The sequence below is a fragment of the Paroedura picta genome, chromosome 8 (assembly GCF_049243985.1).
Source record: "Paroedura picta isolate Pp20150507F chromosome 8, Ppicta_v3.0, whole genome shotgun sequence".
Taxonomy (NCBI): domain Eukaryota; kingdom Metazoa; phylum Chordata; class Lepidosauria; order Squamata; family Gekkonidae; genus Paroedura; species Paroedura picta.
Genome location: NC_135376.1, coordinates 70,756,922 through 70,783,010, shown reverse-complemented (window position 1 = coordinate 70,783,010; position 26,089 = coordinate 70,756,922). Strand labels below are relative to the sequence as shown.

At 43.9% G+C, this 26,089-nt stretch overlaps 1 protein-coding gene and 1 long non-coding RNA gene across 2 annotated transcripts in view; one reads left to right on the top strand and one right to left on the bottom strand.

Moving 5' to 3' along the window:
* Positions 1-330: 330 nt before the first annotated feature.
* On the bottom strand, positions 331-16,371 carry LOC143843747 (uncharacterized). Its single transcript, XR_013233672.1, has 3 exons — positions 15,335-16,371; positions 14,470-14,633; positions 331-700 (listed from the first exon to the last, which is right to left on the bottom strand). It is a non-coding gene; the product is annotated as an uncharacterized LOC143843747 (long non-coding RNA).
* A 137-nt stretch (positions 16,372-16,508) lies between these two features.
* The window catches only part of PCGF5 (polycomb group ring finger 5), a 40,639-nt gene continuing 31,058 nt past the window's right edge, over positions 16,509-26,089 (top strand). Inside the window, exon 1 of the mRNA XM_077350317.1 lies at positions 16,509-16,687. The gene's annotated coding sequence lies outside the window, so the exon portion shown is untranslated. The remainder of the gene's footprint in view (positions 16,688-26,089) is intronic.

Below are 26,089 nucleotides of genomic sequence, written 5' to 3'. Positions count from 1 at the left end.
GCTTCAGGATGACATTTCAGACGTGACTCTTCTGGAAGAATTATCTGATATCTCGCTGAACCCTGAAGCAACATAGTAACCAGAGCCCCGTCTGAGGCAGGCAAGGGTACCCGATTTCCTCAGCTGTGTCCTTTTCTCTCCGACAGGCTGTTCAGGAGAGCTTCTGCGTAGTGATGGGTCGAGTGCTCAAGGTGGGTCAGAGTGACTGGAGATTTGGATTTGACCCCCACTGCGATGAGAGACTTACATCTGCACTGATGGAATTCTCCAGTCTTTATTTTATGTCTCAAATTAGTCTATAAGCAAAAGGCTCCCAAGATAGTGAACAATAAAACACCCATTAATTCAACAAACTTGCAAACAAAACAATTGGAAAAATATATATAACCAAAACATTTTAAAAACTGCACTTTCCTCTAAGCTGTGATGCATTTATGGTTCATCAGGGGTGGGTACCCTAGTAAACAGGCCCAAGTAAGCGATTCTGGCACCAAGAATGTCTCTTGATTGGGCCACTACCTTTTGCTTTGAATGGATCACACACATCACTGTATTCCAGCTGGTACCAAGGAAGAGCAGCAGCATCAGAAATCCTTAACTGGGACTAAAAGTCTTCCATTGTTGCTTGTTCTGCAGCACAAATGCCAAAGAGGCATTGAAGAAGGACTCGGGTTTGATTGTGACCAATGGAAAGGTGGCTCTGGTAACAAAAATGACAAGACATTGGTTGTGTTTGTTTTGTAAGAAGATGTCTCATTATGGTGAACAGATCTCATTATGCTGAACAGCTTTCCCCTCTCACCACCCCTTTCTGGTATAGCATGGTAGTTCAGGGCAGAACACAGAAAGTTTCCAATACAGACATCAGAGGGACAGGGCTGGTCTCAGCGCAATGAGGAAAGTCCCAGTGTACTCCATGGCCTGGGCTGGCTCCCACCAATCACATCTTAGGCTTACATCACTGCAGCTAAGTCTAGGCCAGGCCTTCACAGTGTTACCTCATGGGCTTGGCTTAGACATGATTAAAAGCAGCATGGATTCATAACATGATGGGTGTACCTTGCCTGGGGTAACAAAATAGCAGACAGCACTAGGGATGGGCACAAACTAGCTCATAAACAAAAGTTTGTGATAAATTCTGGCTGGTTTGTTCCCAAGGGAAAGTTGCTGTTGTTTTTGTTATTTTTTATTATTTTGGATAGGAAAACCAGAGCTTTCTCTGGATATTATCATTTGCTAATATTCTAGTACAGGAGTGGCCAAACTGGCTCTCCAGATGTCCATGGCCTACAATTCCCATGAGCAGAGGCTCATGGGAATTGTAGTACATAGACATCAGGAGAGCCACAGTTTGGCCACCCCTGCTCTAATGTATGTAATATGATGGGTTGTGCCTGATATAAAATCATTGCATTTCATAAATCCATAGAAATTCTGTTAACAGTCTGAACAATAATAAATTTGAGTGTACGCAGAGCATTTTATAAGGCACTCTGTTACTTGATCCACGTCTGCAAAAACAGCTAGGAAAAAGGTGCTGCTTTCAATCTCTCTAATAACATGCAGTTTTTCACCTTGGGAATAAAATTCAGCCCACTCCAAAATGGCTGAAGGAAGGTATCACTGCGGTGCGACAAATGAGCCCAAATGAATCTTTTCAATAGCTTCTTTGTGAATGTATTTTTGCTCTAGAAATAAATATTCAGTATCAGCTACGTATGTACTGAAAGTGGAAACATGTTAAAGCAGCTGTGGGGGACCTTTTTATTGGTCTGAGATATATATTTAGAGCTCTAAATGAAAACTGATTGTGTCTGGTAAGAAAATAAGTGACTACATCGTGGCAATTTGTGACTTGGTTTTATTCTGTTGAATTAGGAAATGTACTTCTTTGTATCAGTGCCAATTACAGTTGCCAACTTTAAGGGATTGATCAAAGCAGTTAAATTATTAAAGATTAAAACTGGGTCTTAAAAAAATCGACTGAATCAAAGAGCCTTTTTGCTGGCATCACTTGGGGGGAGTTTTTGTAAAATGAGCAACAGGTTCTTTTAAAGCATTTGCTGTCTGGGCCAGGTATACGGTTGGGAAGGGACATTTCAGATTGCTGCTAGAAAGCTGCATTTTAAGGTGACCAGATTTTAACATTGGTAAAGCAGGACACCATTAACCGGGGGGGGGGGGTCCTTGATTTAAAATTTGGTCTATATGGAGCAACAAAAAGTGTCATATAACTCATACATCGCAAAAATAGTATTGTAATATATATATTTTTAATTTCAACATAAGAACAATTTGCCAGGTACCCCCAGATGTCCCTCCAAAAATGGGACCATCTGGTCACCTTAATTTTGTGAGCGTCTGAAATACTCCTTGGGATCTAAGCCAAGGCCAGTTTCTCCATGTAGCTACGGGCCCTGCACTTCTAAGGGCCCTGCACGGTGCCTTCCTCCCATGGATCAGGGCCACAGCCTGTCTCCTCCCTTTTCCCTCTTTAAGGGCACTCAGAGTAACACCTCTTTCCACTGTTGGGGGCCCTTCCGCCCCAGCCTTGCTGCTCCTGCCACAATTGTACTCTGCTAGGGCCTCATAAGCCCTTAAACTGGCTCTGGTGCTATGGGCCCTGCAAATCCTTAAACCACTCTTGATCTAAGCCAACAGTTTTCAGTTTGCTTAGTACTTCATCTCTTGTCACCTCGATTGACTGTTCTTCAACCTCTCTTCCTGAAAATAGTGGTTCTGGTGTTGGATTCAGGCCCCACACTTTCTACAGTGAAGACAGATGCAAAGAATTCATTCAGGTTATCTGCCATCTCCCCATCTATAAGCAATCCTTTTATTTTTTTGCCATGCAAAAGCCCATCCTTTGAAGAAATCGTTATTGTTTGACAATGCTTTTGGCCATCCATGTGTTAAGTTCTCTTTTTGCTTATCTTATTGCTAAATTATATTTGTTTTGCCAGAATCTGTGCTCCTTGTTGGAATATGCAGTGTGCATGATTGAGCAGAATATAAAGGGTGTCCTGCATGGGGCATCAGAAGAGATGTATATTTAGCAAAGATAGGATAGGAATGTCCTGATCTTTTCAAATCAGCTCTTCCAGTGTCCTGATTGGCTCAACAGAAGAATTCCTGCTTTTTTAGCACACTTCCTCCCTGCTTGCCTCCAGGCAGTTGTTGAACAGAACAATGACTGCAGACAGCAACAAGAACAGTTAGGTCTCTATTGATCTTTTTCTATATATAGTTGTTTTTCTTCATAAAACTATTTTTATTCTTTAAGCAGTTTGGAGCTCTGCTCTCTCTGCATATTCAGATTCTGCCAATGCTGTGCACGATATTTGACACAACTTCATTTTTTAAAGGAAGCCTTTGGCCTTTTATGGCTTCCTTGATTTGGATGATCAAGCACATAGACATTCTCTTAGACTTAGTGATACATTTCCTAAGGTATTTATTCTCTCTGGTCTTCAATAGTATGATTTTAAATATTTTCCAGGCATCCTGGAGGGATCTGATTCTCATAATTCATATTCCCTTTTAAGTTGCTTCTGAATACTCTTGTCCTTTTTGTCAGGTTCCCTCTTTTGAAATCAAAGCTCATTGTTTTGATCTTTGGGGAGAAAAAAACTTTCACTGAATGCTTAACTTAATATGATTGTTGTCATTTTTCCCAGTCCGTACAACAACTTCTACATCTTACACCAAGTCTTGAGCCCCACTCAGAACCCACTGTTACTACCACTTCATGTCCAGCTGCTTCAATGCCCTGTCTATGTTATCTAGAAATCTTGCTTTTATAGCATCACTCGTTTGCTCAGTCAATGTGAGGGTAGTTGAAGTCACCCAGTATTACAGCAATTTTCCACTCTAGTCACTTCCCTTTCCCCCTCTTTCCATTAAAAGATCTGCCTCAAGGTTTTGATCACCTGTACTTTTAAGCAATCCTTTGTCAGAGTCCCTTCATGTTGGGTGGTTCATCTGGCCTCTGAGATAGTTTCAGCTTTTTCTATGGTGCATCCCTCCCTTTGGAATGGTATATCAGAAGAGATATAGAAGGTTGCCTTGTCTGTTAAGATCTGGAAAGCTTTGGAAAGTGACCTTGTTCCTATATAATTTAGGTAACTTATTTCTGATTGTAGAACCTGAAAACCTGGTTGTTGTTTTTTGTAGGGATGAGCATGATCAGGCTTTTGAAAAGGTTACTTTGAAGAAGCAAGATATAAATATCTGAAATAAATATGCATTTTATTTTATTATATTTAACAACATTTATACCCTGCCTTCCTGCCCTCATTAGGGCCACCAAGATAGGGAAGGGGATTGTAAGCTGCTTTGAGACTCGTGAGAGAGAAAAGCGGCATATAAAAAACAACTCTTCTTCCACAGTAAAACATACATAATGAAATCACATCTTAAATACCATGAAAACCAACAGAAACACTTAAAACCAGAGCTAAAATACATACCAAAACATAAAAACAATTAAAACACTGGGTAGGAAAGAGGGAACACGAAATAACACCCACTAATGGAAGATGATAACAGAAGGGGAGAGATGAGTTCGCCTGGAGAGAGAGTTCCTGTGCAAAAGATCAGCTTTAACATTCCTTTGATTAAGTAAACGCATGCATAAATCTCTCCCATCCTCTGCATTGGCATCAAATGCTGAACTTTGGCTCGACCATGCCATTCACCAAACCCCTCCTGACTATTGGCAGAATGATTCATCACATTAGAAAGCTGAATAGCTTTGAATGCAAAATGCTGATTTTTTTCTATAGATTATATTGGTGCTCTTTTGTATTATGAACTATTAAACTGCTGTGCAATGGGACGTCACTGAGCATTTGTTCCCACTTTTTGATGAGCAGAGCTGAATGAAAGGCCTTTTTCATACTGCTGTCTTGCAGATGGTAAAGATGGATAAGTCTGGATTATTATGGCAGAGGGAGAAAACAAAACATTTGTGTTAAACAGCTCAAGCATTAAGGAAGGCGGGTGAGGTTCTGAGATAACAGCAGGAAAGGTGAAGCTAAAATCTGATGAGTAAGCAAATAGACTTTCAAAAGCCTGACCCAAAGAGGTATCACAGTTAGTTATTTGAAGTATGTGTGAGATCTCCCAGAATTATAATTAAATTATAAAAGACAGAGATCTGTCCCCCGGGAGAAAATAGCTTTTCTGGAAGGTAGACTCTAAGTCTAGGCCATTATATCCAGCCTGTCCCTTCCCCAAACCTTGCCATCCTCAGGCAACAACAAAATTTTCCAAACCAGAGATGTCAACCCTAGCCAGGCCTGGCCCCAATGACTCCTCCCTCAAAGGTTAAAGTAAGCCTAGATGAGGCCTGGCCCACTCCCTTTTACTGTCAGAACAAGCCTGGAATCTGTAGTTGCTTAGCAACAGCCCTGAGGGAATTCCTTGCTTAAAGCTACACATTCTGTTTATCATTTTTTTAAAAAATTAACAATGTATTATTATAGAATTCTCTGCAAACCTAGGGTTTTTTTTAGGACTACAGAAAGATCTGTCTTAACAATCACTGGATTTAAATATCCTCAGCTTTGGCTGACTTGGCAATTAAGGGTATACAAGTGGGAATGTGCAAGGACATGCAGGAGATATCTCACTTCCCCCACCCCCACTATTTCGTCTATCTCTTTCTTGAAAGCCCCTATAGCCTCTCCCACTCCCCTGCATCCATGTCTGTTTCCCAACAAACAGCAGACCTACATTTATTTGTTTTCAGCTCCTCCCACCAGCAGACGCTGCCTAAGAAAACTATGGCCCAGTTGTATGGTACTTTCATAATGATACTTTCACTATCCCCTTCTCTGTACTGTTTCCTCTTTCCCTCCTCCTGGCAACCTTCATATTCTCTCCCATTCCCAGCCCCTCCCACTGCCTTTCACTGTCAAAGCAAAGCCTGGAATCTGTGGTTGCCTAGCAATAGTCACTGGATAAATCTGTTGCTTAAAGCCACATGTGCTCTTTAAAAAATAATTAGATAGATCTCACATTTTTTCTGCAGACCTGGGGTCCTTTTCAGATTTGTAAAAAACATGTGTCCTGCCTGTTCACATCTCCAAGTAGGATCCTCAGTATCCTTAGATTTGGCCAATGATGCTATTAGCATATATAGATGATATATATATTTGTAAAAACTTTAAATAAAAATATTTTGAAAGGCCTGTCAAAGTGACATCACCCACTGGGAAGCTCAGAATCACAAGAGAACCAACAAACAAGATTCACTGATAACTTCACTAGCTGTTATTTTTTTCAACTCCCAGAATTTAATAAAAATATATTAAAACAGGAATGTTGATATGACTCCTCCCCCCAAAAAAGATTCTTTCTCTTCTGTGATGCATTTCATTATGAAGTGCCAAATCAGTCTGTTACATTCTGCTTCTGAGAGAGAGAAATGCTGGGCATTTTTACTAAAAGCAATAGAAACACATACAAAAAATGCAAATATAGAAAAGAAAGGGATTGAAGTAATTAAACACTAAACACCACAGCCCACCAATTGGCAAACACAACGTGCAAAATTCCATACCCATCATTTCCAAAGCAACCGGGGGTGAGGGGGAAGCACTGCTTTTCTCAGTTCTATCCTACAGAGTTTGTGAATGAAAGCTAAAAATAGCTATAAAAATTCTGGCAATGCATGATGTTAGCAACCATATCTCCTGAACACTTTTAGCTACATGAAGACTTGAAATATTTCCCATCCCTTCCATCTGCTCTTTCTACTGCTGTCTCCTGTTTTTATTTTGCCCTCTGTGATTCTCTTCTGGCTTTAAATTTAGTTGTTTATTTAGAACTGTATCAGTCAAATTGTAAAGTCTTGAAGCCAATTAAAATGTTAATTGCTTAAACAGGAACATGGCTGAGCAGGCCATGGCTTAGTATGGCCACTTTTATGTAGCCCAGCTAAAAGCATGTTATCATACTATCTATTTATAGGCAGCTGTTCTTGCTGATACTCAGGACAGATTACAAAACTAAAAAGCAATGCAATCAAAGGCAGTGTAAGACATGACGTACCATAAACAATGCAAAAACTGCATCACAAAAAATTTAAAAAATAATAAGACAATATGTACAATAAACAGTGCAAACAACTTCAAGTTGTTGTTTTTTTACATTAAAACCCCCTCCTGAATTATTCCACTTTACTATGCCCCTCTTGCCTTTCTACTGTTGAAAGATGGTTGTGCCTTTACCCATCACAAAAAAATCAACCCCCTCCAAAAGAACTAGGTAACTAAACGGCTAGAAACACCAAACCCAAAGGAATAAAATGCTTAGAAAAATACAGATAACAAAAATTATACAAAAAGTTTAAAGAAACACAGAAAAATAAAGCCAGATGATTAAAACAATATAACACCTCAGTATGCCGTCTTCTGTTGAAAAGATTATGAATAGGATACCATTACTCATAACGATGTCAAATAAATCACTTTAAAATGTCCAGAAAAAACTCTGAGGATTTCCACACCCATTAAAAATAGTGAAATCTTTCATTGTCGTTATATTCCGGCCCCTCCATATGATGTCGCCAACATGCAGTGTCTTGACAGTAAATGGCCAGCTACATCCTCCATTTTAAAGCGCTAGTTAGTTAATCCCAAAAAGTGGATTCACCAACCTATGTAGCACTACCTAATGGAGAACAACCAGAAGGCAACCAGCAGAGGGAAGTTGTGGAGGCTAAAATGTGCAAAAGGCCCCTGCCTGGTCCCACCCTTGCTCCTGCCCCCCTCTCCCGGGGATAGGAACATATTTCTAAAAATATCTGAAATCCTGGAGCAATGAATAGGTGGACAAGCGTGCAGGTGATGCTAGAAAAATTTATTTCCAAATATTGTAGCACAAAGCATGCCTTCAATTCCTTCATTTTTCAAACCCTGTCTGCCTGTCTGTCTATCTAATAAAAATACCTGACCAGGCACACTTATGTTATAGAAAGATGGGGTGCTGTTATTTCAGTTATCTCACATACGCTTCTTGGTCTGATCAATGCAGACCATGTCCACAGGATGCATCTAGCAATGACAACTAGGGGTTGCCTTGAGGAAGGCATGTTTGGGGAGGGGAGTAACCTCAACCATGTATAATGCCATATGATCTTTCCTAAAAAGCAGCGATGTACTCCACGGGGAACTGATCCCATTAGAGAAGAGCTGGGTTTTTTATACCCTGCTTTTCACTACTCCAAGGGGTCCCAACTTATTTACTGATCTCCTCATGGATGGCTGCCCGGACTCCCCCCCCCCCCCCCCCGCCCAGAACCATTCACCAGGATGTTTGGAAGGCATAGCTAGGTAGCTCGAGCAGAGTCACCTGAAACTCACCCCCTCCAAGACAGAGGTCCTGTGGCTGGGAAGGAAGGGGGTTGGCTGGGAAGAGCATTTGCCCGACCTGGATGGGGTGCAACTAAACATTGTGCCTTATGCCAGGAATCTGCAGGTGATCCTTAATGCCTCCCTGTCTATGGAGACGCAGGTCCTGAGAGTAGCCCATCATGCATCTTTCCACCTATGCGAGGCAAGACTACTAACGCCCTACCGCCCCTGGAACATCTGGCCACAGTGATCCATGCAATGGTCACCTCCAGAATTGACTTCTGTAACTTGCTCTATGCAGGCCTACCCTTGTCCTTGACCTGGAAATTGCACCTAGTGCAAAATACAGCTGCTAGGATCCTCACTGGCTCATATCCAGCCAGTGCTGAGGCAGTTGCATTGGTTGCCAGTTGCGGCCCAAATTAAGTTCAAGGTTCTGGTTTTGACCTTTAAGGCCCTTAGCTGTCTGAGACCCATGTATCTGAGGGACCACCTGTTGCCCAATGCCCCCCGCAGGGTCTTGCACCCTGTGGATACTAACTTGTTGGTGGTTCCTGGCCCTTTGGAGGTTCACCTGGCCTCAACCAGGACCAGGGACTTTTTGGTCTTAGCCCTGACCTGATGGCATGAGCTTCCAGAAGAGCTGAGGGCCCTGCAGGAGATTTCCCAGGTCCGCAGGGCCTGTAAGATGGAGCTTTTCCACCAGGTCTTTGGTTGAGGCCAGGGCGTGGAAGATCTGTGGGGCCCCTCCATATTAAACATCTAAGATGAGCAACATCACCCCTGGATTTTTCCTGAGGCATTGGGGAGGGGTGACTGAAAAATGAGGTGGAGTTGAGGAGTTGTTATTTTTTGCCGCTGGGACTTTATTGCAGGGGGGAGATGTTGATAATGTTTTTAATTTTTATGTGGGGTTTTATCTTTTATGTAACCCACCATGAGAAAGCTTGCTAATAGCGGCAGGGAAGAAATCCGAATATAAATAAATAAAAATACATACAAGCATCTGTAACTCTATCTTGCTTCTTTGGAGGCTTCCAAGGTCCAGCTCTCCTTCTTGCGCCTCCTCTGATGTCTCCTATATGCAGCATCAACCCTGGGGATCTGGCAGATTAAGGAAGGGAAGAATCTTGGGGTTGAGGGATATGTAGACTTTGGGCCATTCCGCACCGGGATCCATGTAGCAAATTGTTTGCTGAACGAAAAATCGCCATTTTAAATAGTGGAATTCGGTGTAACACATACCTGCCTTTGTAGTGGAATCCAGTTGCGTTTCTATCGTTTCCCACAGGGTTCCGGTCTCTGCAAAAATCACTAGCCAGGAAGTGCTATTGCTAAGCTGTGTCCCGCCCCTGGCCGTCAAGCAGCCAATGGGCGGCCGTTATCATGCTCCCAAACAGCCCCTTTCCCTTTAAGGAAGGTTTTTTTTAAAAAAAAACACACACGTTGCAACAAATATGCATTGATTCGTTGCAACGGAGAGACCCATCCAGCTAGCAGGTGGTGTTTGAGCTGCCGTTTCATCATTGCCACGCTCCCCCCAAGTGGAAAAAAAAATCCCCCCCCTCACGGGCGCGATTTTCGGCCAAAAAATAAAGTGAAAATAAACCAGCAAACGGGCCTCTGCGATGCTTGTGCTTGGTGACTTTAAACAGAGGGACTGCAGCTGGGGAAGCCTCACTGGGTAAACGAAGGCTCGCCGGTGCGTTGATCTCCGCTCGCTCAGAGAAAAAAAATGGCGATCGCTTCGCCGGAAGATCAGAGGAGAGAGCCAGGGGGAGGGACTTTGCAGAAACCGCAACAATGGTAATGCACAGAACTTTCCCGCTAGTGTTGCAGATTGGTTGCAGGAGTGCAGCGCTTTCCGGAGGGTGAATCCACTTTTTGGGATTTCCCTGAAAGCACTACAACGAAGCGCTTTTTGCAGATCGGTTTCAGGTGTGTTGCAGATTGTCAACGACATTGTGCATAATGGCAAAACTGTAGCGATTTCAATTAGTAACCATTGTGCTATTTTGGACGAATGCGGAACGGCCCTTTGTATTTTTACTGTATGTTTTATGTGCTGTGAGCCACCACAAGATGGCAGGTCTGGGAGCAACGGCAAATAAGTAGAATTGAAGCATTTGACCACTCTCTAGCATGTACCCAATCTAAATTTCTGCGGGAAATTTTTGGGAAACCACATTGTGTACCATATGAAAGTTTATGCTTGGAATCTGGTCAGGGTTTACTTGAAACTAAGGCAATGCTAATAACCATTAAATATTGGCTGTCTCTACATCTGTCAAATGTTCAAAGAATCACATTTTTCAAACTGGTTGGTCCATATTGAAACCAAAATTAGGTCCATAGGCATTGCCATGGACTCCTTACTTCCTCTCTCAGAATCTGAGGCTTTCCAAACTATAAAATTCAGACTACTAGACACTGAAATACAAAATCTTATCAGTGCAGCAAATACAACCTGCTGTCCCTTGAATTTAGGGATCTTACCTAAAGTAGACCAAATAGCCCATTATTACCATCTCCTAACACCAAACCAACAGAGAGCCTTCTCTCTTGCCAGATGCAATGCCCTACCCTCAGTTCTTTTAGGAAGATATCAAAAAATGCTGCATTCAGATAGACATTGTTCACGTAAAACCAACAATATCAAAACTGTCAGACACATCCTTTTTTATTGTCCTATTTAAACCAGTATCCGTATAAAATATCAGAATCCTATTTCAGTCAGTGGGAAGTTTCCTTTCTTTTGGATAACTCTGATACAAAAATAATAGAAAATGTAGCTAAATTTCTGCAAGGTGGCATCAAATTGAATCAGGACCATTGTTAAGAAAAATATCTGTATACTTATCAATTTTGTGGTTTCACTGTAATTACTTTGTTGTTTTAATCAACTTGTCTTTATTTTTACCCATTCTAATTCTAATTGTCATATACTTTTATATGCCAATAGATGATGTGTGTGTATTCATGTTGTTTTGTTAGGTGGAATTCTTCATCAGGTTTATTAAATTCATAGATTCGGTAAGACACGGATACTCAGTTCCAACAACCAACAGTGTACTGGAACCAGGAAACACTGAATAATAACCAGAACAGATTCAAATGGGTAGCTGTGTTGGTAGGACTTATACACAAGTGGAGAAACTCCCTTAAAGTCTTACTGTATTCCTCAACTGGTAAGAGGGTGAACTGCGGAGGTTGCAGGCCAATTACAGAGGCAGGTGGAAGGAACTTATAGAACTTATACAAATACTAGAGCCTCCCACCAAGACATGTGATTGGCCATTAATGGAGGCATTTGATTGGTCCATAAACCTGCTAGATGATTGGCTGTAAACCAGGTACTGGCAAATCCCTAATACAGGTTCAGGATCTCAGTCTCTGCTCCCAAACTCAAGGTCTCTGAAAATCCACAGACACAGCAAGGCTGAAACATGCATTAATAATATTTTTTCCTACACTATTTTGAATTTCATTTATTTGGGGGACCGGAGCCAGAAACAACTCTTTCTATACCAACCTGGTTCATTAAAAAAAAAATTGAATCACCATCTGTAATGCCTAACCCTTGTACTGAATGTTGGCAGGCTGACCCCATTTTGACCCATTAAACTAATGACTTCTCATGATGATGAATCTGCTGTAATAGCTTTATACCTTGACATGTTTGCAAAGCCTGACACTTATTATTTTTCATTGTGGGGGAACCAGTAACGCGTTCTGATCATAGTCCTTAAATGAAATCTGGACTTGCAGGTGAACTTTACTTTTACTGTACTGGATGGCTTTATCCTCCTGCAATATCTTCATGGGCATTTCTGCATATTTTACTGTATTAGTAGAAGTTGGCAAATTGCTCTCTCTCTCTCTCGCCGCTCAGCTAAGCAGTGCTTTGGTTGTTTCAACACTCTGCTCTGTAAAAGGCTTTTGCCAACCGCAGATTTTATAGCTGCAAAACCACACCAGCGTTCCTTGATCTCTAAAGATGTGTATCATCACAGGATTTAGATGTACAACAAATGCAAGTGTTGTCATCAGGCTGTGATAAGAGAATTTACTAAAATTATAATATCTATTGCTTAGAGGAAGCATGTAAATGCTAGGAAGTCCCATGAAGTAATTTAAAAACTGGAAAACTCTGAATGCAGCATAAAAATGTATTGCCATCCAAATGAACTATTCCATACTACATAGCAGACGGGAACCTCCCTGACACAACAGATCTAAAAGTGAAGCTTACTTTATAATTTAAAAGAGTTCACACTTAACTGCTAAAGCAAACAAAGATTTTTTTGTTTGGTTGCTTCTAATATGAGCATTATTAATCTTGTTTATGGGTTTTTCTAGTGGCCTGTGAAGTTTTTGATAGTCTGAACACACCCCGTCGGTTCTCAAGACATTTTAATTTAAAACGTAATTGGAGTCGAGCAGTTGAAAGTGCATCACTAATGGCCTTAGCTAGGGTCACCAGCTCTGGGTTGGGCAATACCTGGAGTCTTTTGGGGATGGAGCCAGGAGTGGGTGGGATTTGGGGTGGGAAGGAACCCCAAAGGGCTATAATATAATCGAGTCCACTCTCCAAAGCAGCCATTTTCTTCAGGGGAACTGATCTCTGTCACCTGGAGATGAGTTGTAGAACCAGGGGATCTCCAGGTTGTACCTGGGGACTGGCATCCCTAGCCTTAGCACAGCTAGTCAGCACGCTTTGCTCTTGCTTCAAAGAAAAGACTGTGCTGTGTGTGTCAGAGAGAGAAATTAGTCATGGCTGGTTCAGAAATTCATAGTGTTTCAGCCATACCCTACGGACCATTCCAGATGTTCTTAAACTACCTAAGCTTTACTGTATTGAGATTGCCAAGTGTTTTTCTAGGGCTGTTCCTGTACCTTATAACAGTGGTCCCCTTTTTATCACCTTTTTATCACGCTTGACAATTTTACTGAGGCCCGGGGAGGGGGCGCAGTCTTTTGCCAAGGGATGTCATCGCCGCCTGAGCCCCTGCTCCACTTGCTTTTCCGCTGGCACCCCTGACTTCCCGCCGCCCACTGGGGAGTGTTGCCAGCAGCAGCTGCACATTGCCACATTGAGGGGGAGCCCCAGCCATGGCGGCTGCCAGAGAGCACCAAAGTGCAGAGTGGCAGGGCAGCCCCTGAGGCAGCAGCCAGGGAAGAGGACGAGAAGGAGCCGCAGCCCGGTACTGCCTGATCTACGGACCGGTACCGGTCCATGGACCGGGGGTTGGGGACCACTGCCTTATAACAAAAGCAGAAATTAAGTAGATGGAGATTTCCCCATTATAGGACCTGCAGAGCAGGAAAGAAGAAGAGTTGGCTTCTGTACCCTACTTTTCTCAAACCTGAGGAGTCTCTAAGTGACTTACAATCACCTTCCCTTCCTCTCCCTACAACAGACAGGGGAGGCTGAGAGAGCTCTGACAGAACTGCTCATCAAAACAACACTATCAGGGTTGTGGCAAGCCCAAGGTCACCCAGCTGGCTGCATGTGGAAGAACAGGGAATCAAACCTGGCTGACCAGATTAGAAGCCACCAGTCTTAAGCACCACACCACACTGGCTTTACTTGCTTTTCTAGGTTTTGGAGCTGCCTTTAAAAACACTGGAATAGGTGCATTAAAAAAAAATGGGGAACTCTATCATACTTGCCCAAAGTAAACATAGTAACAGAATCATTCTGTATGTCTTCTGCACATAAAGTAAAAGGTGGTGGTGGGGGGGTTGTTTGTTTTTTGCTATCTTCTATCCCTTTTTATACAAAGAAACACTAGGTAGGTAAGTAGTGTCGGGAGTGGAGTTTGAAAACTGCAACAGAGAAGAAAAATACAGCATAAAATGGCTTTTGGGTGCAGTGCAGTGGGAAGTTATGTTCTTTCTCAGTAGAAATGTCACTGAGCCACAAAGGAAATGCTAACAAAGGGAAAATGAAAATTTCCCAGTGACCAAATAATGCCACTTGAGCACTGGAAAACATGAGACCTCTGCAACAGAGGGACATTTCTATTTCACAAGGGAAGTCAGGCTGTGACTCAGTGGCTGGGCATTCGCTTGGCATGCGGAAGATCCCAAGTTTGATTCTTGGTACCTCCAGTTTTAAAAGATTTTTCACGGTGACGTCAAAGACCTCTGCCCAAGCCAATGGAGAGCTGTTTTCAATCCGAGGAGACAATATTGACTTTGATGAACCAAGGGTCTCTTTCGGTACGAAGCCGTTTGATGTGCTCATGTGTTCAAACATATTCGAGTTCCCTGTGATGAAAAGGTACAGTGGTTAGAGGGCTGGGATGACAGGGTTTCAAACCCCAACTTACCATGAAACTGTCCTGGGTGAACTTGGGCCAATCCATCTCTTTCTTAACCCGGCCTACCTCATGGTGAGACATACAGACTAAAGTGAAGGGGGTGAGGTGCGAGAGAACTATGTGACCTACTCTGAGCTCCTTTGAGGGAGAGAATAAAAACATACTAAACAAATACATGTACATACCAGCTGAACACAAATTGCTCAAATGAGGATTAACTGGGAAAGCTACAATTCATTATCTTTCAGACATTTCTGTTCACTGTGTACTTGCCTTGAATAATGAACTCCACCCGTCTTTGTGCAACAGAAACGAAGACAGTCAAATGGTTTCTAGGTTCATTTAACAGCATTTAGCTGGCAAAGAAAAAAAAGGCAAACTTGTTTGCCTGATGCAGTAAATGAATTAAAAGGATGCAATCCCCACACACTGATTTGTGAGGAAATTCCACTGAGTTCTTGTGGACTTACTTCTGAGGATACAGGCCTGGGAGTGGGCTCTATGATGAAACCAAGAGGCATTTTGCATCTGGTCAGAGGGCATCACATATTGTAGCACTGAATGCCATAAGTCAATGATGCATTCTACAAAGTTCTACTAAAGGGTAAACATTTTGATACATTGACAATATTATAAATGTCAACCTACCACCACCACCCCAATCCTGGAGTCTTCTTCTGTGTTTAAATCCTGGTTTGTATTTTGTGATTTACATTTTTTTTGGTTGAGAAAATTGGGCAGACACTTCACACCACTTTGAAACAGACACATTGACTGCTGGTTTGGTTCCAAGTTCAGTTCATAGTGCCGAACTGATTATAACGTTTAAACCGCTTGAATTGCAAGAGCATCTGTTCATGCTATGCTGAGGAAAACCGATTCAGGGACAGGCTGTGTTGCTGTGCAATCTAAACATACTGATGTGGGGGCAGCAAAATTGGTGCACCTGACCACACATTAAAGTTTTTAAATTCGCTGTGTAATTTCGTAATTTAGTTTACCTCAGCATGAGCAGACAATTTTTACTGGACTAGAATAAACTATTTATTGTGATAAAAACAAGTGTCAGGGGCCACTTTTGCAGCTCTCTCCACCGGCTGAAAGTACACTCCCGCTATTCCTCCGCTGAGCATTCTTTACCAGGGGTGTTGTAAAATCCTCTGGGTACACTTACGTCCATGTAAGTCCCCTAGAACTTTATTGCCACGGAAGTACGCATAGAAAGATTGCTTTCCGCAGCGATCTCCGGCGTGTAAGAGTAAAGGAGAGAGACAACTCAGACGCTTTATACGAACTGATGATGGCTAAGCGGCCTCGCCAACGGTAAGGGGGAAAACCAAAAAGTAAGGGCAACGACTTCACTGAGGCTCAATGAGCATGTGCAAACATGCTCCTCCTAGTCCTCCTCCTCAAGACGGGCGATGCGTTTGCAAAGGGTTAAAAAAGAAAAAAGAAAGCGGAGAGGCGACCTGCGGCTGAAGGCTTGCAGAGCCAGGGGGCGCGCGGCGGCGTACGTCACGCGATTGGCTGGGCTAGGCGCGCGCCCGGCCGCCTCCGGGGCCAGCCGCGCTTCCCTGCGCCGAGCAAACTTGCTCGCCTGCCGCCGCTCTTCCCTCCTCCTCCTCCGGGGCTGTGTGTGGGGCACCGCGGCTGGGAGACGCGCGGGCAGGCGGGCGGGCAGCGAAAGGTTGTGCCCCAGTTTGTGTCCAATCAGCGGCCTCATTCGCGCGCACCGAGCCCGGGCAGCAGCGCGTAAACAAGCAGCCCTGGGAAAGTCCTCCGCCCCCCTGCGCCGCTCCACTCGGCGAGGCTTCCTCCTCGCTAGACTCTCCGCTCAGCCGCCGCCCCCCCCCTCCTTCTCTCCCTCCCTCCCCCGCCCCGCGCGGAACTCCTGTCAGCTGAACTGCAGCTGAACGCGCACCTCGCCGCCGCCTCCTTGCCACAGAGCCTAACTCTCGCGCCGCGTCCCCGGGGCGCTCCCTCGGGGCTCTTTGGGGGAAGGTAAGGGACCCGCCGTCGGCCCCGCTGCCGCCCGCTGGGAAGTTGGAGCGGGAGGGGGAGGTTGGGGGGGGGGGAAGAAGGGGGGGAGCAGCTCTCGTCTGTCATAACAAGTTGCTGAAGGTGCTCGCTGCTGAATCGCGCCTTGCTGCAGCGGCGAACACCGGCTGGCTTTCAAGGGGGCTTCTCGCAGGACTGGAGCGGAGAGTTAACTTTCGCCTCTTCCGATGCTCCCCCCGCCCCCCTTCCTCTCCCGCCTGAATTAAGGGGCCTGCTTAAAGTGTGCGAGGATCCCGGGGAAGCTCCCAAAGCCCCGGGTTTGGTGCAAGCTTCGAAATAGGGGAAACGGAGAGCGCAGGCGGCTCATCCGGGCGGGGCTGGGGGGGTTTTTTTGCATTTGGGGCTGCTGCGTCGCTTCTTCCTTTTCGGCTTTTTCTCGCAAGATCGCCCGGTGCCCCTCGTTCCGCAAGAGCGCGAGGTTTCTTGTGCGGAGCATCTGCTCCGAAGGCGAACGATTTCCAGCTCAGCTCCTCTCCGGGCGGCGGGCTCGGCTTCCGCTTTTGATTAGCTTGGATCATTCTTATATAAGATGTCACAGGAGGAGGAGATGGAGGAGCGACGCCAGTCCTGGATGTGGCGAGAGGAGGTGGCGAGGCTGCCTTGTGCCTGGCTCTCGCTCTCGGCATTGACTGTTGTGATGGGCCGGTGCAACACACACACACACTCACTCACGCAGAGACGCACAAGTGTCTGATCTCACAAGTGAAACTGACAGGCGCCTCTTGCACCTGACTTCCTGCGCGAAGGAAGGGGCAGTTCTAATGCATGGGGCGGGGGGAGCGAAAGCCGGGTCTGTCTCATTGGCTGCGGAGAGCTTCTGCCCGGGCACTTGCTGCCTCACGGAAGAAACGGGCGCGTATTTGGCACGTTGGGGGGCATGGCGGAGGCTTGGGTCGAAAGGGCGCAAATGTTATTTCCTTGCTACAAAGAGACCTAATGGAATCTGGCCGGAGCTGATGTTTCAGGTTGAGGAGCGCTGGCGTATAAACTGCTTTGTGGATTACACAACCCACGTGTGTTTTGCTTGTTAATGTGGCCCGGAGATGATGACTGAATGGATGAATCATCAGTTCCACGGAATAGGAACCAGCCATGACTCATTTCTCTCTCTCACTCAGAGGGAGAGAGAGAGCACATTGTAAAAGGTCCAATATCCGGGTAAGGGGGGGGCATGCCATGAAGCCCTTTGAAAGCACACTATCCCGACACACATTTTCTTTCCTGTGTTTGTGTTCAGGATTGAAAAGTTAAATAGAACAGGTTCAAAGCAGAAATTCTGTTGCTTTTTAAGTAAATGTGTTTAGGGGTAAGGGTGCTCAACAGATTTGGGTTGCTTGCTGTAATTTGTTGGGGGGGGGGATTGGATGGAATACTACTTTATGCCTCCTACAGGCCACTGATCCTTTGGGATCTTACTTTGAGATCATTTTGTTAATATTTAATGCACTGCAAAACACCCTGGACATCTGAACTGGTTAGTGGTAATCGGTGCATTATTTCACCTCTGATTTAAAATTAGCTCTGATTTCAGTAGGTACCTGTGTGTTAGATACTTCTGAGTTCTGTTGAGACTGGGCTAGTCTGAGGTATACAGGTCCTGTTAGATATTTCAAAGGATGGATCTCTAAAGGATGGCTCTTTGCAAGAGATACTTTCACTAGACACAGTCCCAGTGTGGTTAATATAGAATTTCAGATTCAGATTGGTGACTCATGAAACTTACACCCTGGAAAATGTGGGCCTTAAGATTTTTTTTTATTCTGCTGCTGTAAATTAACAGGGTTTACTAACTCCTAGCTGAACTTCGGTATTAATAAACGTTGAGACTGACTACTTACCTGATTATAGGTTTGCAGCTTTACTCTGCAGTGAAGGTTTGCTGGTTGAAGTTGGGTCAGTCCCCCTTTTGCAGTTGAACCTACCTCACAGGGTTCTTGTCAGGACAAAACAGGGTAAGGAGAACTAAGTATGACACTCATGGAAGGGCAGAAATAAAATTACTAGGTCAGGTTCAATCAGGGTTTTGTGAAACCCAGGGGTTTCTTGACGGCTCTGGAAGTTTCCTGAATGGGTAGTAGTTAATTAATTTTAATATATATTTTTAAATGTGTTAAATATTTATTGGGTGATATGGCCGTATATAGAGCCTCTTGTGGCGCAGAGTGGTAAGGCAGCAGACATGCAGTCTGAAGCTCTGCCCATGAGGTTGGAAGTTCAATCCCAGCAGCCGGCTCAAGGTTGACTCAGCCTTCCATCCTTCCGAGGTCGGTAAAATGAGTACCCAGCTTGCTGGGGGGTAAATGGTAATGACCAGGGAAGGCCCTGGCAAACCACCCCGTATTGAGTCTGCCATGAAAACGCTAGAGGGCATCACCCCAAGGGTCAGACATGACTCCTTGCACAGGGGATACCTTTACGTTTACCTTTATGACCATATATGGTTATGTCAACCCACCCCTCCCAAAATGACCAGTGATTGGCCTGGAGGGGGTGGGAAGGGAGGGGCCTCCAGGTGGGTGTATGCACAGCTATGCTTCCCAACCATATTCTGAACAATCATACCACTTACATAGTTTGTTGAAGCCTGAGGAATGTTTCAGGGGTTTCTCAATGGTAAAAAAGTTGAAAAAGTTGAGATAATACTGCAACTGAAAGTCTGTCTGGCAAGCTTTTAATCTCAAAGTTGTTTGGGGTATCATAAATGGTCAGTGACAAAACCTACATTAATTTATGCTCTAATGAAAATGATACACTTTCTGCTGTCTTGAATGCATGAATAGAATGTGCTCTCCAATCAAAGGAAAACTTTAAAGAAAGAAAGAAACTGGGCTGTAAAATCAATTGGAGCTTGGTTATTAACTTCAATAGGACCAGGATTGCACTATGAACGCCAGTGCAGTTAAACTCAGTCATTCAAATCTCAAGTTGATGGGAAAAAGTTAATCACAACTGATGTACTGTCACATGATGTAATTACCTTTAGCTGAATTGGGCCAAGGCCTTTAGGGTCCTGACTGCTGGTGTGATCTGGCAGTGCTCTGCTTATGTTCTTGTGTTGGAGAACCAGAGATTTGTGCTCTGAGAGGGTTCACTGCCATTTAATAAACAGTGACTGTCTTAGTGGTAGAACACCCATTTTTTAGTCTCTGGCATCTCCAGTTGAAAGATATAAGGTAGCAGATGTTTGGAATTTTCTAATATTCTTTCTTAGGTTCTGCAGAGTTTCTTCTGGCCAGCGTAGTCATCATTGATCTTTATCAGTGGTCCTCACCTCATAAATTGCAATCCTTGGAGGGTTCACGGATATCCAACTTTTGGGTGAAGCACTCTTATAGAGCTGCCACCTTTTTTTGCAGCTCTTTGGAAATGTACAGAGAGCAAGGGCCATTTGTTTCTTACATTTTTGTTGTATGTACTCTGAGAGCAGAAAAGCAAGATCTCCCAGTGGCAGATAGAATTTCTTTATAACACAGGGAAGTTCTGAGCTCCATGTCTACAAGAACTGTCTTCACTTTGTGTACCAAAGCCAAGCCTGGGTAGCCCCCACCCCCACAAATTGGGCCTCAAGTGCTCCTGGAGAGCCACAGTTTGGCCACCCCTGCCTAGAGCAAGCAAGACCAGTACAGACTTTAGCATCAGGCAGAATTCCTAACTGCTACATCCAACAGTAAGCATATTGTATCATCTCTATCCAGTCCTCGTTGCATATAAATAAAGCTGTTAAAAAGCAGCTTGTAATATGAAAATATAGTTGGGTTGGAATTCCCGGTAGGTCCTGGTTGACTATGCCAAAAACTGGCAAACTCAAATGCTCATTCCCCTTCCAAGCAATGTAACGCAGATAGCTGGCACCCTTAGTTGTACGGGCTTTATGACACCGAGCTTCCTTAAATTGGTATTTTTAAACCATGAATGCTGGTGTATATTTTGGTTTTCTTAAAGAATGGCACCTTTGGAAAAAATGGCAATACTATTTTATCGCAGAAACAAGCAGACCCAAACAGCAGGGAGCATGGGATGTCAGCTCAAGGACGAAGGCACTGCTCTGCTCCTCTCTGTTCCTTTATGCTCTTCTGTCTGCTTTCAGTAGAGCCAGTTTAGCTTAGCTCCTCGTCTTTCAGAAAGCAATGGATCAAGAATGTTGGGATGGAAAGGTGCCAAATTCATGGGTGGGTTTAAGGCACGCAGAGCATGGCTGCTTCTGTACAATTTTCTTTGCCATAAAAAGCAAGACTTGAAGTGCCAAAGGAGCTGGCTTTGGAAAAAGAGGTCAAAAGTTGGATATCAGGCTGTCAATTATGCTGGCTCCTGCCTTCATCTACCAAGCGTTACTTTTGCTGTGATACCTGCAGTGATGATCCACCTCCATGCGCAGTTCCTTCCAGAAACTAAGTTGAAATAAAAATACTGAAGAAAATACTGTGCTTCTGTTGTCCATTCTGCAAACTTCAAGCCATGAGTACGGCTGGTGCCTTCATTCGTATACCTATTTCAGCTACATAAAATAAAATGTGTGTTTGGGTGTGTGTATGTGTGTGTGTGTATATATATTCTCATAAAATAAAGACATAAAGCACTCTCTTGTGTTTATGTTTTTTGTTAGCGCTATGTGATTTGTATGTGTAAATAACAAGCCCCTTTTAAATATTCATCATTTCTCCATTGTATTAGGTTCTTGCTGTGAAGGCTGCCCATTGTAGCATTAGTTGTGGTGCTTTTGCTATCCAAATGATAAATATTGTTATTTGTCTAATGATCTTATTATGTATTACTTATCTTTACCACACCTAAATACCCGGTGCCTTGCAGGCCTGATTTTGTATGCTCCACTAAGTGGCTGTTGCAGGTAAAAGCAAGGAGATGGGGGCAGGGTCTGTTATCTTTATTTTTCCACTTGCATGCTGTCCTTCCCCAGGGCTCACGGGACAACATAAATACATAAAATCACATGGAATCAATAAAATCATCAGTCTTAAAATGATTAATATTAAAAGCAAGTCTCAAAGTTTCAGACAGGCCATCTCTTTTGAGAGAGAGAGGAACATCCATGTAGTTGGTGGTGGATTTTAATTTGTTGTTGTTGTTGTTATGTGCGAAGTCGTGTCCGACCCATCGCGACCCCATGGACAATGATCCTCCAGGCCTTCCTGTCCTCTACCATTCCCCGGAGTCCATTTAAGTTTGCACCTACTGCTTCAGTGACTCCATCCAGCCACCTCATTCTCTGTCGTCCCCTTCTTCTTTTGCCCTCGATCACTCCCAGCATTAGGCTCTTCTCCAGGGAGTCCTTCCTTCTCATGAGGTGGCCAAAGTATTTGAGTTTCATCTTCAGGATCTGGCCTTCTAAAGAGCAGTCAGGGCTGATCCCCTCTAGGACTGACCGGTTTGTTCGCCTTGCAGTCCAAGGGACTCGCAAGAGTCTTCTCCAGCACCAGAGTTCAAAAGCCTCAATTCTTTGACGCTCGGCCTTCCTTATGGTCCAACTTTCGCAGCCATACATTGCAACTGGGAATACAAGGGAGGAGGCCAGAATTTTATTATTTCTTGGCCTCGTGGAAAAGCTCTTTGGCTTTAAGTCATTGGTTATCTGGGCTAAACCAGAGTATTCTTCATGAATGTTCCATTGGTAAACTGGTCTGCTCCTTGTAAGTGCCATGCAAATACACATAGTGTAAGGTCAGGTCAGGGTTAACTGGTTCACCCGAGGTCTAGCACTGCTGATCTATAGAAGGAGCATTATGCCCAGTGCTGCAGATTGAACACAGGAAGTAATGGTCTAGATGAGGTTAGCAACACATGCTAGCATATATGTTGACAAACCTAGCAAGAAACAGCCATATTGGTAAGACACTGCGATTGTTGTGGAACGCTGTAAATATTGCTCCTGAAATTTAGCCTCTGTCAGTACATAAGTGGATCCTATTATAATATTGTGATGTACTTTTCAACTAGAATTCCAGCCAAACATCATTCCTCATGTGTTGATATGGAGAGTGCCACTATTGGGGCCAGTGACAGAGGAGCATCATAGCAGAAGGCTGATGTAGCAGGGAAGTCACTGGATAAAATATAGAGAAAGGCACATCCATTTGGTTAATATAGGTTGAGTTTGGTCTAGGACAGGCTTTATCAATCAGGGTTTTGTGAAATCCTGGGATTTCTTGAAAATACCGGGAAGGTTTCCCGAATGGGTAGATGTTTACTTAATATAACTTTTAAAGTTGTTAAATGTTTATTGAGTGAGATGACCATATACGGTCATCAACCTGTCCCCCTCTCAAAATGGCTGATGATGGGTCTGGAGGGGGTGGGAAGAGGAGGGTGCCCAGGTAGGCATGTACACAGCTATGCTTCCCCTTCTGGGGTTTCTCGAAGCCTGAAGAATGTTTCAGTGGTTTCCCAGAGGTAAAAAAGTTGAGAGAGTCTTGTCTAGGAGGACAGCAAATCTAAACCACGTCAAGGAAAGAAGAGAAAGATAAAGAAGATGCTGTGTTAGGTCAGTTAGCATACTAAAGCTTCACACATAAGAAGTGAAGTGCTAAATACAGCTGTAACCTTAGGCTTTTCTGTATTTTCAAGCAACAAATAATCTTGAATAATCTTGAACCTTTAATGTTTGGGTGTAAAGTGCAGTTGACATGCAGCCATCTTATGGTGACCCAAGCATGGTGGCCCAGAGGAGGCCTGTTGTTGCCTCCCTGTACAGAGCCTTCCTTGGCAGTCTCCCTTCCAAATACTAACCCTGTTTAGCTTCCAAGGTCTGCTATATCTCGCTGCTTTTTCTCCCCATGTCTTCAGCTATTGGTTAACATTTATTAAATGCCATGATCTAAAGTTTATTTATTTTAAAATATAGTTATTCTATCTTATCAGTTAGACCAGCTCAAGGAATCTTACAATCAAAATCAAAATCTGGTTTCCCATCTATTCCCTGGCAGCAGTCTGTCGCCAGGGAATTAGATGGGAAACCAGGTTTTGCATTAATTTGAACTCTCAGTTGCCTTCAGGGGCAGGTCTGTGTTACATAGTTCACCATCATAAAAAGCATCAGGCCCTTCCGACAATATGCTGGCCCTCTGATTGGCCCTCAGTGCAGGATATGCTCCCAATAGGGTGGTGGCACTCCTACACCAAGGGCCAATCAGAGGCTCTTCCTTGCCCTCCTCCATGCTGCTTCCTGGAATTTGACATGAGGAGGAAGAGCCAGCAGGAAGTAAGCCAGGGAGCAAGAGCTTGTTCCACGGTGCCCACATGGGGGGGGGGGAGCTGTCTGGCCACAGCCTCACTGCTAGGTCCACCCTGGACTTCAAGGAACCTTCCACACACTCTCTCAGCCTTTCTGCAGCCTATTTTTAAAACAAGCTTTCATCCTAGTCCTAAAAAGATAAAGGTATCCCCTGTGCAAGCACTGGGCCATGTCTGACCCTTGGAGTGACGCCCTCTAGCGTTTTCATGGCAGACTCAATACGGGGTGGTTTGCCAGTGCCTTCCCCAGTCATTACCGTTTACCCCCCCAGCAAGCTGGGTACTCATTTTACCGACCTCGGAAGGATGGAGGGCTGAGTCGACCTTGAGCCGGCTACTGGGATCGAACTCCCAGCCTCATGGGCAGAGCTTTCAGACTGCATGTCTGCTGCCTTACCACTCTGCGCCACAAGAGGCTCTATCCTAGCCCTAGTTATATATAAAAACCTTCATAGGCCAGAATCATAAGTGTATTTATATGCATTTGATTGAAAGCTTTGCAATCATCCCATACTGTCCCTTTTTGTTCACAGAAAAAATGAGGGAAGGCAAGGCCTGTCTTAATGCAGATAACTTAGTTCTTAATGTTCTCAGAAAGATGAAGTAATCTAAACATGGAGTCTAATTTCTCCCAAAGGCCATATCTGAATTCCATGTTGATTTTTATGCCTGATAATAAAATCCTAGGAGCAATGAAGGTCAAAAGAACTATTCAGAAACACATGACATTGACAAACTGGATTGAATGGATACAGACTTGGTGCAGACTAGCAGAGGTATGTACATAACTGGCAAAGATGAAAAGCTGTTGTGGAACTTTAATGGAACTCACCATTAGCAGTGGTTTCTGGTTTCCACCTTAAGCCAAAAGCAGAGCGACTGTAAATGTTCTAGAAGCTGAACAATAAAAATGGAATCATAAGCAAAACAGATCTTCCAGTTATTTTCCCCAAAAAAGGCCTTATGTGTCACAAGTGAAAGAAAGCCAAATCAGTACATAAAAAGAAACCTAGTACATAAAAAGAAACCTAGGGGGAAGAAGTGTTGTCAGACACCATAGTGGAGATGGGGGACCCCCTCTGCCAGACCCTGCCTCCCCAATCTGGCAATCAACTGTCTGAAAGGGGGGGCTGACAAGTAGAAAGAGTAAGGCCCATGCCACGTTGTTAGTGTCAAACAGGAAGTGATGGCAGCACAGCAGAAACTTCCAGGTGACACTCTGGGCAAAAACTCTATGGTAGAAGCTGGTTTTACCATAGAGTTTTTGCCCAAGTACCAGGCTGTCACCTGGAAGTTGCTGGTGTTATGATGTCAGTGACATCAGTGACATGGCCTGGGCATTTCTCTTTTTCCTGTTAAGTCCCACCCATCCCCTGGCTGCCTAGGGGGAAATTAAACCCTTACAATTTATTCTGCCTTACCTTATAGCTTTAACTTGCTCATTATACCAAGCAGAGGGGCTTTTAATCATTATTCATATACTTAATCATTATGGATACGTGTCAGTAACTACGGTTATTTCCACACTTTTTAAGAAAGACTGGTACATGAACATAAGCAATGTACTGTCTTTTGGAGGAAGCCCTGTACTTTTATAGTATACAAAATCTATATACAAATTGAATTGCTTGTGGTTCCTAAAAGAACCAGGACTTTCCCTGAGGCCAATTCCCCCAAGCAAGGAATTGTACTGTCAATTGTATACCAGGTTTGTGCAGCACAAGAAAACTAATCAAAAATGGACAGCGCATGCAGAAACCTTCCTAGCTTCTTTACAGCAAGTGGCCTGATACATCTTGCTGTTTTAAGAAAGCAATAGAATGTTCCTGGTATTGGAATAGTTGTCCAAGAGGTGTGGGAGGATACAGGCAAAGCAAAAAATTCCAGTTGTGTGTGATTCCACCAACAGCTGTGTGGGCAGTGGCCAAACTATTGAGTTCTCATCTTGAGGTGAGAATTTGCCATGGCGAACGACTGCACTGATTCTGTGTCCAGTACAAAATATCAAGAAGTCACAGGATATGAATGCATATTGTAAATATATGCCACATAAGAAACACTGTCAGTATTGGTTTGTACTAAGCAACCAGCTAGCAACTT